Raw genomic sequence first — 11,826 nt, forward strand, 5'->3', positions numbered from 1 at the left:
TTGCCTCCCTACCTCTGGACATTTCATTAAGTAAAAAACAGAACTCCTAACTTTTTTAAGCCACTGCTCATGGGTTTCTATCACAATCAAATGCAGATCCTTATTGAAAGAATAGCCAAACATGGAAAGAATTACCCAAATAATTTTGAGGGGAATGAAATCTCAGACCCACCCGTTGTGATAGTTCTAGAAAGTCTAGATCTTGCGCTCTGGACTGTCCACAGCCTACGGCGTCCTTCCCTGTCTGATCGTCTTGTGAGTCTCCAGGTCATCCTGTAAATCTCAGCTCCAGCATCACTTCTGTGATCAGCTCTTCCTTCCTGGGAGGCACCCAATGTAGGGGAAATGTTGGTTGACGAGGTCAGGCCGACACCAGGCATGATCGTGGCTGTTATAGCTAGATAGTCCTGCGTCTCAGATTCCTGCCTTGTGAAAAGGGGACTGTGGGTTCTGAGTAGGACTAATGAGATGATGACTGGGCAGAGGCAGTGCCCAGCATCAGCCCAGGCACACAGCAGGCACTGAGCAAATTGATCTTGTCTTCACTGACACCTCCTCCCCTTCAGGCAACAAAAGGATCTTCCATTTCACACGCTTTCACAGGTCTTGGATATGTCACCATCATTTACAACATACAGAAACTTTCTAGCATTTATCACCATGAGTTGCCTGCCCAGTATGTGCCTGAGTGTCTTGTTTGACCCACTAGACTAATCTTCTTGAGGATAACAACAATAAACCAAACAGACATAAGCAGTATACAACAGAATCTCAGGGGACTGACAAGCGTTCTAAAGAAAGACAAAGGAAGACAGAGCAGGGTCTGGGTAGTGGGTGATGGCTGGGGAGGGAGGCGGCTCTTTGTTCCGGGTGGTCTTGGAAGGTATCTCAGAGAAGCACGTCTGAGGAGCAGTTGGAAGGTAATGAGGCTGACAGATTGAGTCCAGCTCAGAGCGTGAGGCAAGGAGAACAGAGAGATAGACAGGGCCAGGCAGCAGGTTTATTCACAGCATAATAGACTCCCCCTTCACCCCCCACTGCAATTGGCGATTTTGAACAAGGGAATGGCATGATCTAAAACATCAAACCATCACTCTGGCTATTAGTGGGGTAGAGTGAGCAGGAGAGCTCATGTGGGAGCCATTAGAGTGTCCAGGCCGGAGGTGATAAAAGTGACCAGGAGAGATGGCGGTGGGGGGTTCTGGAGGTGTATGGAGAGGACGCATCTGGTGAGGAAAGAGGTGAAACCATGATGCCTGAGCAATCATGGGGTGTGGTAGTGAGGAGAAGATTGAGAAGAACAGGTGTGGGGGGAATCGGGAATTCCATTCTGCCTAGATTAGGTTTGAGATGCTGGATGTAGGTTTATCGTTTTCATCAAGTCTGGAAATTTTGGCCATTATTTCTTAAAATACTTTTTCTGCCCACACCCCTCCCCCAAACCCATCATTTCCTTCAGAGACTGCAGTTAACCATATACTGGAACACTTGAAGTTGTTCCACATTTGCTAATGCTGGTTTTTAAAAAAGTTCTTATTCCTCTGTTTCATTTTGTATAGTTTCTATTGCTATGCCTTCAAGGTCACAAAGCTTTTCTTCTCCACGTCTAACCTGCGTTCATCCCATCCAGTGTATTTTTTCATGACATTGTAGTTTTCATCTCTAGAATCTTTTTTATATCTTCCATGCCTCTAACTTTTTGAAATATGGAACACAATTATAATATTTTTAAATATCTTTGTCTACTAATTCAAACATCTATCTCAATTCTGATTTGATTGTATTAATTGATTATTGCTTTCATTACGGGCCACATTTTTCTGCCTCTTTGCCTGCCTGCTAATCTTTGGATATCAGACAAGGTGAATTTTACCTTGTTGGAAGTTGATAGTTTTGTATTTCTATAAATCTTATTCTGGGATAAGTTAAGTTACTTGGAAAGAGTTTGATCCTCTCAGTTTTTGCTTTCATTATTTGTTACATGGGTCTGCTGGGGCTAAGACTTCCCGAGTACTCAACCCAGTGTCCCATGATTTATGAGTTTTTCCAGTCTTGTTAGTGGGAATAGACATGTTTCCGAGTCCTGTATGAACTCAGGCACTGTTCCTTCAGTCCTTGACAAAAATGAATCCAGAGATTAATTCCTAAAACCTTTACTGCAGGGGGGAAAAGTCATGAAATGAAGAAAACAGAAACTAAGGCCATAGAAACTAAGACGCATCTCACTTATTCATCTTATAGGAGGGTAAATGATATGGCCATTAATCTACTCTGTTTGGAAGCCCTTAAAGTGATAAGAATTCTTCCATTTCTCAAGGTGCACATTTCAAAATTTGACATGTTTCAGGAGACACTCAAGGACAGTCAGTCTCTAAAGCATGCAACACAATTTCTTCCTTAAGCACTGCCTTGTCAGCCTAGTGGCCTGAAGAGAAAACCCCCTGAACTCCAAACATTGCCCTTCCGTGGAAATCCCGTGGCCGTGTGAGCAATACCTGTCTGGCCCGCACCATGCTCTCAGATTTCTGCAGCACCAGCTGAATGTCCTCAGCAAAGCTCGTTTTCCTCTGCGTAGCCATCAGAAATCCTGGCCACCTGGTGAGACCTGTGGTCTTCAAAGAGCTTGCACATTCCACTTATTGGGTCTTCGTCACTTATGTGTGTCTGATTGACAACAGGAAAGTCAGTGACACTTGTTCCCTCCTTGTTCCAGCCCTGTGCACCCAGGACCTGCCATACCCCACACCACTGACATTCCAAGTGCGTTTTTAAGCAGGTATCAAAAGTCACTTTCACAGGAGGCTCTGGCGTGGGAAGGACAGAGAGTAGCACTAGGATGCTCGAATGGTGATCTAGCAAGAGCATACATACCAGATGTGGTATTTCATAGAATCATCACAGCCACACTTTTGAGATAGACAATTTTGTCCAAGAAAGCTGAGACGGCTCCAAGATGTAACTTGCCCAAGGACGCACTGCCAGGAAGGGACAGCACTGGGATTGGAAGATGGGGACTTTCTGACTATGAAATCAGACTCTTTCACTTTTCCAAGCCGCCGGCTCACAGGATGGAAGACTGCGATGGATGTAACATGTCTGGTGAAGTGCCTGGTGCTCAGCAGACATTTCGACATGGTAGCTATTGATAATATCATAAGAACCTCGACAAAGTGGAGCCCATTACAGACTCAAGATAAGCTGCGCACATTTTAGGTGGAAGGGATACAAGAGAAGCCTTCACTGCCCTGACAGCCCCTCTCCTTTCCCACTCAGCTAATGGGGGAATAAACTCTCGCATCTCAGAAAGGGAGGTACTGCTGAGGATGAGACAGAACCACTGAGAATTTGTGGCAAATGAAACTCATTTTTAAAGGCAGGTTCCAAACAGGAATGCTAAATCATATCCTATTCCTTTGAATCCTCTTACTAGCTTGAGCTGGCGTGCCCCCTGCAGGCCATTATGTCCTGGCAGGCAGAGGCAATCATACAGCATCAATAAAGAGTTTGTAGGACATATTACATGAAAAACTCATGCTAAAGATTAAACATTGAATCATGCTCAGCTCTCCAAACTCTTCATTCCTAATATGCATGCAAGAACCAACAGAAGAAATGGAGGATTTGCTGTTCTGTTTTACCCTTCCCTCCCTCTTTGGGATGATCAAGGGTAACTAAATTCTCATAAATCAGAATATGATGCTATTTCACTGTAACTATGTGAGCCCCTCTATCTGGGGTCCCTTAAATCCTGCTGTGGGCTGCATGGCTGAATACCACACACACATGCACACACATGCCTATGCACATACACATCTATCCCTGAGCTCCATCACAGAGAAGGACATCTACATGGGTTTGTGCATTGATTTGGAAAGTAAACCTCTACTTACTCCTGAGAAAATATCTGGTTTCAATTCTAAGGTTGCTGAGTAATTGGGCAGATTGGGAGGCTAAGCAACAATAAAATATGTAAAATAAAACATAACTGAATACCAGATTCATGATTTCTCCGTGCTTTTCATACATTTCAGCAAGCTGGTTTCGCTCCTTTGTGTGAAGTGTCTCAAGTTCTTTAAACTTTTCCAGTATGTTTTCAGGCAGGATGTTCCTCTGCAGCCCATTTTTTACCCTTCTCTTCAAATAAATGACCTAAAACACAGAGATGGCATGAGCTGGTGGCAAATTCCCATCACCATTTATGACATGGTCAAGGAGAAAGGATGAGACCTCTTCCTTCCTGTACACATAAATGCCATCGAGGGGTGGGGGGAGAGAGCATATCACCCACTGGATGAGTGCTGACAGTACTTTCAAAAGAAGTGACTGTGAAAGTCTCCTCACCCTTGCAAAATAACTCCCCTCATTCCGCAGCACTCCCACCTTGGCTAGTGTGTGCAGGTTATCTCCGTCTGCAGAGACAACCATCACACACTCCAACATAAGAAACTGCCTCCTTCCCCCATGAGTCTGGGTTAGCTTACTGCTCTTCCGTGAAAGTTCAGTCTAGTGGAAAGACACACACTCAAAAATGACTGTGCAGTTGGATGTGCAGAGGAACACAGAGAAGGAAGAAATAAGTTTCCTTGGGATGACGAGGACATCAAGGCTGGCCTCTCAGGAAAAGACACCTGATCTAGGCACTGAAGACCGAAGTGTATTAACCACATTTTTTATTTACTGGGTTCTGACGCTGTGGCATCTGGGGCTTTGCAGACCAGGAGGGATGGCCACTTCCATGCTAGCCAATTCCTAGACAGAGTAAAGGACCTGGGAGGACATCTTTTATATGAAAACTGACTTACCAAAGCCCAGGTCCCTACCACCTCCTTTTTATATGCTATTCACTTATCTACCTGCCCTAGTCACCTTAGGACCAGGTACCATACAGCTAGGGACAGCACTCCCCCTGCCCCGTGCCCCAGAGCCAGCTGAAATTATTCCAACTGGCCAATCCTAAGCCTGCTTGCCCTGCCTTGCCTATTCCTTCTTGCAGAAACCACAATAAATGCTCTTACCCACATTTCCCCTCCTCTTCTGCCTCCTGACCCACACTGTTGCTTCTCCATGTCACTGCCTCCCCATTATATGACATGTCCCCTCCTCTTAGGAACTGTAACCTACAATCTATCTTTCAATGGCCATCGTCTCTTGATCTGTTGGCCCTACTATACCTGAATAATAATAAAATGTACATTTCAAAACACAAGTAAAAACATAAGACCAGATGCCACCCTGAGTTACCATCACAGTCCACCCATCTGGCAACAGCCTTAAAATTCATTTGTTTAACAAACTTTTATTAAGCACCTACTATGTTGGAAATAGGATAGTGAACAGGACAAACACACCTGGCCCTACTCTCAGGGGCTTATGCCCTATTGAGGGAAATAGATGCCAAACAACTGATATGCTCATTCCATCCGGGGATCTCCAACCAGACAATGAATCTAAACCCTATTGGACCCTATTGATAATATTTGTCGTCTTTTCCTGTTGTGACACTTTGGGGTCAGGATGAGTAAGTATGTTTGTTACTTGCTGTGTGGAGAGGGCATATGGTAATTGATTAAGCCCAGGAGCCTGAATGAAAAGATTCAAGTTCCAGCTTTGTGAACTGGAAACTATCCAAGTATTTATTAAGAGGAGAATGCATAAGTAAGTAGGTGTGTGTGTGTGCATGCACGTGTGTGCGTGCACGTGTGTGTTTACACGTGTGCATGCAAGTATGTGTGTGTGCACTTATGTGAGTATGTGTGCATGTGTATGTATGAAGTCAGACAATTAAGTTCGCGAACTCGTCCTGGAAAAAGTGCTACATACCTCATTGCTGAATGTCATTATGGTCACCTTCGAAGTATTCCCCTTGGGAAGCTAGGCGCCGATGTCAGCGCCTAGTCCATCCTTCAAAGCAATTTTGGAACTCTTTTTCTGGAGTTGCCATCAGAGCTGTCATCATATGACTCTTGATGTCCTGAATGTCATCAAAATGTCTTCCTTTCAATATTTTCTTTATCTTCGGGTAAAGAAAGAAGTAATTGGGGGCTAGATCAGGTGAGTAAGGTGTTCCAATACAGTTATTTGTTTACTGGCTAAAAACTCGCTCACAGACAGTGGCCTGTGAGCTGGTGATGCAAGAGCCATGAATTGTTGGCGAAAAATTCAGTTCATTTTTGTCTAACTTTTTCATGCAGCCTTTTCAGCACTTCCAAATAGTAAACTTGCTGAACTGTTTGTCCAGTTGGTACAAATTCATAATGAATAATCTCTCTATATCAAAAGAGGTTAGCAACATCATTTTGCCTCTTGATTTGGATTGATGAAAATTTTAGTTATGGAGAATTGGCTAACTTTCATTGTGCACTTTGACACTTTGTTTCAGGGTCACATTGGTACACCCATGTTTCATCACCAGTGATAACATGGCCCAAAACATTGTCTTGTCTCTCCAAAAGGTCTTGGCAAACTTTGACTCTCCTTTGCTTTTGTTCATCCGTGAGCTCCTTCAAGACCATTTTTGCACACACCTTTCTCATGCCAACATTTTCAGTTAAGATTTTCCTGTTTCCCTGTCAATGTTTACTTGGTCTGCTACGCTTCTCACAGTCAGCCAATGATTTTGACACATAATTTGATGAATTTTTGCAATATTTTCATTAGTTCTGCTCATTACTGGCCACCCTGACCTCTCTTCATCAGTGACGCATTCTCTCCCCTCAGAAAAACGTTTAATCTATTTATACACTGCCGTTCTCTTCATGGCATTATTCCCACAAACGGACTAACATGTCCCTGATTTCACTTCCACTCTTGCCAAGTTTAACAAGAAATTTAATGTTTGTTGCTCAAATTCAACATTCTTGCCATAGCACACAAAAATATGCAACAATAATGAACGTCACTCAGCAAGACACTGCCACACGTCAACACGAACACAGCTGTGAGACACTGATACACTAAGGTTATGAAACCTTACTGAGATGTTTATACAGTGCTGCCAGTGTAAGCACATGGTGGCAAGTTCGCGAAGTATGTTTTTGTGTGTGCGTGTACAGTGGAATACCACAGCACTGAAAAGATGAACTATCGCGGCACACAACAGTATGAATGAATCTCAGAGAAATTATGTCAGGGGAAGAAACTAAAGAAACTAGTCATAAATAATATATACTACATGATTTATGTAATTTAGATAAAACTAACCCATGGCAGAAGAAGTTGGAATAGTCTCCTGTGTGTGTGTAGGGTGTGGAGGGGGGTCACTCACTGGGAAGAGGGAATAGCAGGAGGTGAAGGAAATATTCCAGGTCTTGATCTGCAAGGGGCGTCTGTGGAGATACACAGGTGTAATTTATTGGGATAAAGTATGCCTCAGATGTGTGCACGTCACACAGCTTATTGTATGTGTTCTATATCCTGAGGGAAAAATGGCTATGTGAATTAGAAAATGGTGACTTGAGACTGAAGCCTTGGTTTTCTAATCTATAAAGCGGAGACACAGCTCCTTCTCTGTAACTCCTCTGACTGCTGTGTGGGAATCTCATCAACAATAGAAAGCTTTGCAGATTTAAAGGGGTTACTATCATTGTTATTCTTTAAGTGAATTTTCTTTACTTCTTTGAAAAAAATTACTCAGTCATAAAAAAGAATGAAATCTTACTATTTGCAACAACATGGATGGACCTAGAGAATATTATGCTAAGTGAAATAAGTCACACTGAGAAAGACAAATACCGTATGATCTCACTTATATGTGGAATATAAAAAACAGAATAAAAAAGCAAACAAAACAGAAATAGACTCAGAGATATACAGAAAAAAAACAGAGTGTTGATAGACAATAGGGGCGTGGGGATGGGAGAGAAGGTAAAGGGATTTGAAAGTACAAATTAGTAATCACAGTATAGCCGTGGGGATATGAAATATAGTATGCAGAATATAATCAATAATGTTGTAAAGACTATGTAGGATGCCAGGCGGGTACTGGACTTAGGGGGATCACTTCATAGACTGTGTATGTGCCTGATGTGGAGACAGAGTCCCAGAGAGCAGTTTCCAGGCTCTCGGCCTCAGGTGGGAAGGTGCTGCCTCAGTTATTAGATGGCCATCAGCTGTAATCAGATGGCCATCTGCTGTGGCTGGGCTGCCATCAGCTGTTACCAGTTAGCCATTAGCCACTAATATAACTGCCGTAGCTAAACTAGCAAGCGCAGATTGTGGATTACGAATTGCAGAAAGGCGGATTGCTGTTAGCAAGTGAGGTTGGCTGGCAGAGAAGCGGACATCGGGTTGCTGATCATGTGGCTCCTGTTTCCTGTGTCTCCAACCCAGCCGCCAAGGAGAATATAGTGGTATGACTCCCCTATCTATGGCTCCGTGGGTATCCTTTTTGGCCTCACTATATCCTGTGTTCTTGTATGGGGAGCGGGAGCTGACACCCTACATTACACCTGACCACTGCACTGTACACCTGAAGCTGATGTATAATAATATTGAATGTCAACTATATATATATATATATACACATACATATATGTATATATGTATATACATAGTTGACATATATGTATACATATGTGTGTATATGTGTATATGTATATATATATATTAGTTTTTTTACTCCCATGGAATGTAAAGTACAGCATAGGAAATTTGCCAATGGTATTGTAACAGATATATACGATGTCAGAAGGGTAGTAGATTGGGGAAGGTATCACTTTGTGAAGGGTGTAAATGTCTATTACATTGTTTTGTATACCCAAAACTAATTTTTGAAAAAAGTGCCTACTTAAGCTTTCAGGGAGGTCCCCTAATGCAAGCAGGTTTAGATTTAGAGTAATCCACGTAATAAATGTTAGCATATCTTTTCCTAGATTACCTCTCTCTTTGGACCGAGGGGCTGCCCCAGGCAGCATGCTATTTCAAGTAGGGTCTGCTCCTGGAGCGGAATTTCCCTGTCTGTCCAGGATGAGAAAGAATACTGTGCCAGAGGGGAAGGACCTAGGTTTGAACTCCAGCTTAGCATTTACTACAAAATGCCACACATGTTCCAGAATTCAGAGGCATGAATGCTCCATGGAAAGGAAATTGGCCAGACCCCCAATACCAGCACCTATGATCTGCCCGTTTTCTTTCTTTCTAAACAAAATTGAGGAGCGATGAAATGTCCCAGGTTGTCAGTCCTCTTCCGCTCCTGCCTCTGCTCCATCAGTCTGAAGCTCTTTCTCTTCTGTCTCCTCAGGCTCTGTATCCTGTCCCATCAGGCGCCGGCTACACCTCTTCAACCTGATCTGGGGACCATGCCTGCACACCCCCCCCACCCAGATCCAAGGTCAGCAAAGCCTCCAGCTCACTACTCGCTGTGTCCTCTGCACCTTCCTGAGTGTTCTCATAGTCTATGTCTGGGAGGAGGAACCCCAGAGGAGGGAGAAACACAGGCAGCCCCATTCTACAGAGTGAGTAGTCAGAGGGTTCTGTTGTCTTGAGCTGCTGGAACAAGAATCAGAAGTTTAATTGTGTTACTTAAAATTAGGCTAGAGAGACTAAAGGTAGTGACATAGCCACCTGGGCGGGGGATGGGGCAAGAGCTGTGAGAGAAATGCTCAGCTGTCAGAGGAAGTGGATGCCAGGAATGTCCACAAAGAATAGGTGGAATGAGCACATTATTTTGAGCTGTGGATGTAACCACAGGAAGAACTCTCTAGAAAAAGTTGAAGAGTTTGCCTCTGGGGAGTGGGACTGGAAGGCGATGGAGCAGAGAGCAGGGCTTTTCACTATAAATTCTTTTCTAGGGTTTACACGTTTAACCTGTGTGTGTGTTACTTGGACATAATTTTAAAATAAATACACAAATAAGTGAAAATTCCAAGTTGAAAAATGAAAAACATAAATAAATCTAAGCATCTGGTGCTTTTGCACTGCTCAGCCCCCTCCTTCAACCCCTCTTTGGCACCTTCCCCCATATTCAGTTGATTACTGTTTTGGTGAGAACACCTGTTTTTCTAATCAGCCCACCCTCTGTTTCTGCTGACGCAGATCCCTACATGACATGCCTCTTCCTGCTATCCATTTATTATATACTTCCTTCTATCCTCCATCCTTCCACAAATACCCAAAGGACCTGGAGAAACAGCAGTCACGGTATGTGTATCCCAGCTGTGGGAAGAGATGCTGCACAAGTAACTGCACAACAATGTTCCATGAGAGTATGATATGATGTGGACAATGCTGCGCTTTCGTAGACAACACTCTCATGATCCTTCCCAGGTTAAACATTCTTCTGGCTCCCCATTTCTTACAGCACAGAATGCTAAGCCCTTTGCATGACATGTAACACCTCTTTCACTGTGTCTTAACCTGCCTCTTGTTGGGTCCCTAAGTGCCCTGGCATCTCCCATAGCCCTACACTGACTGAAGCCTCCTTACCTGCTAACCAGACCTAACCATCTCAAGCTGTAGGCTGCTTTCTTGGGCCTTGACATCTGTTGTCCACTCTTCCTGAAATGCTCTCTTCATCCACGGCTGCCCTGCTCTGTAGACTCTCTCAGCTGTCACCGGCTCTGAGGCCTTCCGTGTTTGCACTGTGGGACCTCTCACTGTATGCAGAACCACTCACTCCTGCAAGGATGAGCTCTCATTCATCTCTGCATCTCTGGGCTCCTGGCACAGGGATAAGGCCCCTGGCAGGGGCTAATAAATGCTCTGTTCCTGCACACCCAATGAGTGAAAGCTATTGGAACCTTCTCTCTCACGTTAAGCCACAAGCTTGTCCTCTGGCAGCTCCTACCATGAGTCCACCATGTCTTCTAAGCCTGTTTCCCACCCACCCCAACAGCCCTTCAGAGATGTGGGTTCTGGCTGGCCAGTCTTCATTTTGCAGGCCAACCATCCCCGTTCTCTCCTGGGACAGATTCCGAGGAGCGCTGACCAGAAAAATCTGCAGCCTCAGCAGTAGAAGGACCCTAGAGTCCTCTTACTTTCCTACACACTGGACAGCAGAACTGCCCATCGACGTGGTGCAATGCTGGCACACCAAGATCAGCTCCGGGCACTGCTTGCAGAAGTTGTGGGAGCAGGAGAAGAGCAGCACAGGGGCTGTGAACAGCTCCATGCACACAGGGCAGGACAGTGCAGAGCCCAGCACCTCCATGGCGGCCGTAGCCTTTCCCAGTCGCCCACCCCACCAGGCTTCTAGAACAGGCACTGAACACGGCTGTGTGACACAGGTCACAATGGACACGGCCAGGCTTTTTGGAGGATGAAAGAAACAAGAAAGCTCCACTGATGCCCAGGGCACTAGGACAGTTGTGGGAAGTGGCAAATATGGCCAGCTGGCCGCAATCAGCCTGCTGCTGCTTTTTGTACAGTTCACAAGCCACCGATGGTTTTTATAAATTTTAAGGGTTTGTAAAAAACAAAACCAAAGAAAAACAAATAATAAAAAAAAGAATATGTAACAGAGACCATACATGGCCTGCAAAGCGTAAAATACTGACTTTCCAGCTATTTAAATAGTTTGCTGTCCCTTTCTGATTTAGAAGATAAACGTATCTGGAATCCAGCCCACTTCATCTGCACATTTCACTCATTTCGACTGTAGGAATTGGGGGACTGAGTGAGGCGCAGAGGCCTCGCCTCCAGCCTCCAGCCCACGATGCACCAGCTGGTCCATTGCAGGCCAGAGACCCCCAGCTTCTCTCATATTTCTCTAAACACAACACATTGAATTGGGTGGTCTCCAAATCCCTTCCAGCTCAGTGTTTGGTGATTCTGTACACTTTCAGTCTCTGGTGTGTTACTTAGCCTTCCCTAATCTCTACCCCTCTCATA

At 44.4% G+C, this 11,826-nt stretch overlaps 1 pseudogene across 1 annotated transcript; it reads right to left on the reverse strand.

Annotated features, from left to right (window-relative positions):
• Nucleotides 1–791: 791 nt before the first annotated feature.
• Nucleotides 792–11,146, reverse strand: LOC308504720 (E3 ubiquitin-protein ligase TRIM63-like; annotated as a pseudogene). The gene is made up of 4 exons: nucleotides 10,974–11,146; nucleotides 3,994–4,149; nucleotides 2,496–2,664; nucleotides 792–902 (listed from the first exon to the last, which is right to left on the reverse strand). The product of its transcript is annotated as an E3 ubiquitin-protein ligase TRIM63-like (transcript).
• Nucleotides 11,147–11,826: the final 680 nt, after the last annotated feature.

This window comes from Rhinolophus hipposideros, assembly GCF_964194185.1.
Source record: "Rhinolophus hipposideros genome assembly, chromosome: 11".
NCBI lineage: Eukaryota > Metazoa > Chordata > Mammalia > Chiroptera > Rhinolophidae > Rhinolophus > Rhinolophus hipposideros.